Source organism: Typopeltis vanoorti, chromosome 26 (assembly GCF_054136105.1).
Source record: "Typopeltis vanoorti isolate ZY-2024b chromosome 26, IOZ_Tvanoo_1.0, whole genome shotgun sequence".
In the NCBI taxonomy this organism is placed as follows: domain Eukaryota; kingdom Metazoa; phylum Arthropoda; class Arachnida; order Uropygi; family Thelyphonidae; genus Typopeltis; species Typopeltis vanoorti.
In genome coordinates this window covers 16558422-16564421 of record NC_143574.1, presented here as the reverse complement: position 1 = coordinate 16564421, position 6000 = coordinate 16558422, and positions in this window count along the sequence as shown.

Here is a 6000-nt window from a genome sequence, read left to right as displayed (position 1 = left end):
TTTAGCATATCACTATACATGAAGCATATATATATACTTTATGCTTCATGTATAGTGATATTCTCAATTAATTAGAAAATTTTGTTAAATATGTTAATGTACATTAGCATAAAGATATCTACAGGGATAAATTATGGATTCATTTTTGGATTACACTCATAGCAACTATAACACAAGGACAAGTGTATAATGTCTATTAACTTTATGTGTTCTTCTGATCATCAATTTGCATGCTTTATGAGATAAGCCTCCTATTTCCAGAAAGGGAAATGTACTACTTCATCTTTAGCCGAAGAGCCCTTATGTTCTTTGCATCCTAGATGGGATTTAAATCTCAATCTTTCCAGCCAAGGGCATTATCATTAGTGACCTAGCTAGGGTGGCTTGAGATAAAATGTAACCATAGTAGTGAAAATGGCAATCTTTGTATTTGGTACTTTAAAGACAGTTGCCACATTTGTGAATATGTGGCATTTATCTACAAGAACCACTGTCAGGTGACAGTGGTTCTTGTAGAAAACTTTATACATTGGTTACAAATAGCTTTTAAATTTTCAGGAAATGACGATGTATACTACAATGTTAATTATAAAAAAAACTTGAATTAATACCTTCCTATATTTCAGCAATTTTGCATTGCCATCATCGGGATCACAAAAAACGATTTGTGCATGCAGGTCACTAACACTGAGTAAATGAAGCTGAATAAAGGCAGAAGTTCGGCCTTGAGTCCTGAATATCAGTTACCATTGTCTTAGTTTTATGGATTATGAGAAAGCCTTTGATTCAGCAAAACCTTGTGCAATACTTAAAGCATTACGAAACCAACAAGTGGAGGAGCCATACGTCAGGACCATCAAATCAGCACACACCAATGCATTTCAATGAAAACATCTCTACTGTGGAAATAGTGTCACCCTGTCTTATACATCTCTATCTCCAAAATTATTCACAGCATGCCTCTAAGTAATATTCAAACTTCTTGATTGGGAAGGGAAAGGTCTGAAGATAAATGGAAGATATTTAAACCATTTACACTTTGCAGATGACATAGTTATCTTTACTTCATGAATTACGTAGTCTCATATCCACGAACTCCAAATTGCTAGCAAAACAGCTAACCTAAAGAAGACCCAAGTTATGTTCAACAGCTATGTCCAACAAGAAATAATAAAAAAATTAAACAAATAGATCATTACATATACTTAGGACAACAGATATCAATGGAACAAAATATCATGGACAAAACTAAAAGATGCACGATGCGCTTGGGTCTAAAGCATTTGGAAAATTGCACTCAATATTTAAAACCCAACTACTATTATGCCTGAATGAAAGAACAGTTTTGCATTATGCAATTTAATTATTATGGGCTACTCCATGGAGACCTTAGATTCATCGAGGGAGTCCCTAAACATCACATCAAGCACTATCCAACATTTATGCAGTATCTATCGTGCTTTGCTTTGAACTTGTTTAGTTCTGGCACCCCAACTGACTCTAGCAACCTGTTCCACTCGTTCACCACTCTCCAAGCAAAAAAAACAGTTCTAACACCCTTACTAACTACACTCTTACTCAGTTTCCAAGGATGGCACCCCCTAGTTCTCCCACTACCAGACCTGTTCTGAAAAATTTTCTCTGAATTAATCTTGTAAAAACCTTTCAGTAATTTGTGCCTTTCTGCCTTTCAACCAGTTTCAGTAACCCATAAATCTTCAATCTGTTCTTATATGGTTCATTCCATAGACTGTTATCTTGGTCACTTGCCTCTGGATCCTCATCGCCAAGAAATCCCGGGGCCAGATCTGCATACACCATCTTATCCACCTCACCAACCCTATATCCATCCCATGTGCTGCAGTTTACTGATTAGAATTCGATGTGGTATCTCCTGTCAAAGGCTTTTGCAAAGTCCAGCACTGTATTATAAAATGTGAGCAAGTTACTGATTCATGACCTACCCTTCACAAAACCATGTTGCCTCCATACCGTATCATGTACCCCATTTCCATGTATCCATTCCTGTATTTTGCTCAACCAATTTCTCCAGTACCTTGACAACTTCTGATATGTTGGTAATTTGCTACATCAGTCTTAGAGCCTCCTTTATGCAATGGAACCATTTTCTCCTCTTTCCACCCTCTTGGGACTAACCCAGAGCTGAGTCAGATTAAACAATGTGGTCAAGGGCACTGACAATTCCCTAGCCTTTGAGTAAAACTCGAGCTCATACATCCAATCCCATAGCTGTATTCACATTAATGTTCTGTAACATGCTATGCAAGTTCTTATTTACCTTAGTTTCCATGTAAGCCTTTGCCTCTCTCGTTACAATATCTCCACCTGGATGATATACTCTTGCAAAGTGTTCACTTAATAATTCTACTATTTCAACTGATTCAGTTACCTCTCTACCATAAACATTCTTTTCTTTTACTTGCAGCATATCAAAAGAACTGTTTGTGATTATCTTTGGCCTGCACTGCTAATTTCCTTTCATATTCTGCTTTTGCCTTTCTTACTGCACTGGTTACCCTTCTGGCCTATGCTTTGTACTGTTCATGTGCTTGATGGTCACCTTTCTCTTTAACCCCCCCCACCAATGTTTTTCTTTTTTTGCAGCTCCAGATTAACGAACCATGAACAATTTAAATACATAGATTTCTGCATTTGATAATAGCCTTAATTTTGACAAAAATTAATGCACCACTTATTTCTTTTCATTCACTGTATTTCTATAAAATGCTCATTTAGAGAATTAATTTGTTTAAAGCAAATTAAACAGAAGTATAACCTGTTATTAATTTTATGAAGTGAAAAGCTGTCTGTATATATTATTATTATGTTACACCAAAGACTCATCGAGCGAGGACACCTACTCTACAACTTTCTCTCTCTCCACCACCCAATCCACTAAGTGTACAATGAACCACAACTACCATCATCATCTACATCAACGCCATCTGTCGCTCACCACCACCACTAGTATTTTCACAGACACAAACATCCATGCCCATGGTGGGATTCCAACCCACAGCCTTTTGGCTGGAGAGCGGATATATTAACCACTCGGCCAACTATATATATCTCATTTACTACTTATGCATAATTTTCTCATATCTCTACTGCAGAATTCTAATAAAGCAGGAGTATCTTTGCATATATATCTTTTTTGCTATGAATTGGAATGAATATTTCATTTCTTCAATCATATGGGATAATTTTGTGGTAATTATACAGTTAAATTATTTAATTTGCAAAAAGCATTGATGATCTACTCATTTGGTTTACTGCTTTTGTGCCTCTAATATTTGTTTGAGATATTTCATTTTCTAAAGAAGATCAAACTGACATCCAAAATTCCATCTTTCACACGTTTATCAAGTTAAAAAATTAAATTCATCATCATCATCATCATCATCAAATTCCTGCCATGTACCCTCAAGGGGTGTACAGGATATGACAGTACTACATGAAAAAATGACATCATTACTAACTTCCTATCTACAATTTTCCTCCAAATCAGTCTGTTACTTGTCAAGACTCCAACATTATCAGATCTTATATTTCTATCGTCTAAGGCACTTTGTACCGTATCAATCCATCTATATCTTGGTCTTCCTCTGGGTCGTTTTCCTGCCAACCTGGCAGAGAACACTTGTTTTGCTAATCTTTCCTCTCCCATTCTATTTAAGTGACCATACCATCTGAGATTAGCTCTGCTAACGCATTCCGGGATGCTGACAATGTCAAGTTCTTTCCTAATATTCTCATTCCTCATTTTTAATATGATATTGCCATTGATGCCATCTGTTCACGCCTCTAATCTTTCTCAGGACTCTCATATCTGCGGTCTCTAGTCTTTGGTCAAGTGTTTTACTTCTGACCCAGCTCTCAGATCCATAAGTTAAAATCGGTTTGAACACCGTCTTGTATACAGCTAATTTAGTGTTCAGACTAATTTCTTTCTTATTCCATATGAATTTATTCAATTGACTTCCCACCATACCAGCTTTGCTGATTCTGTTGTCTATTTCTATATTGAATTTACCATCTTCACTAAAAATTGTGCCTAAGTAGCTGAAATGTTTTACTTGTTCCACAGGTTCTCCATTCACAACACAGTTGACATTTTCAATGATTCTGCCTATTTTCATTGTCTTTGTCTTTTTATTGCTGACCTTCATACCATATCTATTACAACAGCTATTCAATTTAGTCAGAGAATCTTGCAGACTTGTAGCGGATTTATTTAGAAGTATAACATCATCCGCATAAAGCAAAGAGCTGACATTAACATCTCCAATTTTGATATCAGGTTTAATACCACATTCCTTCATAATGTGATCCATATAGATAATGAATAACAGAGGGGATAATGTACATCCTTGTCTCACACCAGATTTAACATTAAACCATCTTCCTGTACTTCCTTCAATTCTAACTGCTGACTCACAACTCAAATAAAGACCAAGTATTGCTTGATATAATGCCCCATTGACACCATATAACTGCAGCGTATTGAATACCTTCTCTCTTGGCACCTTGTCATATGCCTTTTCCAAATCGACAAAACTTAAATACAGATCTTTGTTATATTCCCATGCTTTCTCGACTATTTGTCGTAAAGTGAAGATCTGATCCTGACCGCCTCTATTTGGCCTGAATCCAGCTTGTTCTTCACCAAGCTTTTCTTCCACAATTCTTCTCAACCGTTTCTCAAGTATACTTGCATAGATCTTGCCAGGAACACTCAGTAGGGAAATACCTCTGTAATTCTCACATTCAGTTTTATTTCCCTTTTTATATATGGGTACTATGAGAGCTCTACTCCAATCATTGGGAATTCGTCCCTCTGTCCAGGCATTCTGAACTATGCAGTGCAGCCACTGTAAGACTCTTATACCACCATACTTCAGCATTTCTGGTCGAATATCATCTACTCCTGCTGCCTTTCCACATTTCAAGCCTTTGATGGCTTTTTCTACTTCAAGTATGGATATGTATTCCTGACTGCATGCCTGGTCAGCGTTTTTTATCACTGTGCTGTCATCACTGCTTGTTTCATTTAGCAGTTTTTCAAAGTAATTACTCCATACTTCAAGGATATCTTTTTCTCCTGTTTTCATTTCACCTTTATCATCTCTAATTCCTTTTACAGCACTCTTTCCTCCATTCCTAAGCTTCTTCAACAACCTCCAGAATATTTTGCCACCTTCTTGATATTTATTTTCTATATTCTTGCCAAAGTCCTCCCATGACTTTTGTTTAGCAAGTTTTACACACTGTTTAGCTTTCTTACATTTGTCTCTGTATTCTGTAAGAGTAAAAGCTGACTTATTTGCAGGGAACTTTTGATATGCTTTCTTCTTTTCCTTCACTGCCTCTTTAACTTCCTGTGTCCACCAGGGAGTTCTGATTTTTTTATCCTTGCACACAACCTCACCACAAGCCTCTCTGGCAGAATCAATCAATGTTTCCTTCAGAGTTTGCCACTGAATCTCCAAGGTTTGATTCCTGTTCTCAAACTCTTTCATTTTCTTTTCAATAATATTTCTGTATTTTAGTCTACAGTTCACATCTGAGAGCTGCTCAACTTTTATTCGCTTTAAAACTTTCTTACATGTTATTCTTTTCAATATGAAATTCAATTTTATCCTGCTCAAGACTAAATAGTGATCACTTCCAATTTCAAATCCTCTGTACACTCTGGTGTCCTGTACCAAGGAGAAAACATCACTATCAACAATAACATAGTCAATGAGACTTTTCTTATTCCTAGCCTCTTCTCTCCATGTGAATTTGTGCACATTTTTATGTTGGAACATGGTGTTAGTAATAACCAGTCCATGTCCTGAGCAGAAATCCAACAGATATTTGCCATTATTATTAGCTTTGCTCTTTTCTCCAAATTTTCCCAAAATATTTTTGTATGTCTCACAATCATTTCCTACTCTGCTATTTAAATCCCCAACAAGGACCAACTTTTCCTTTTTC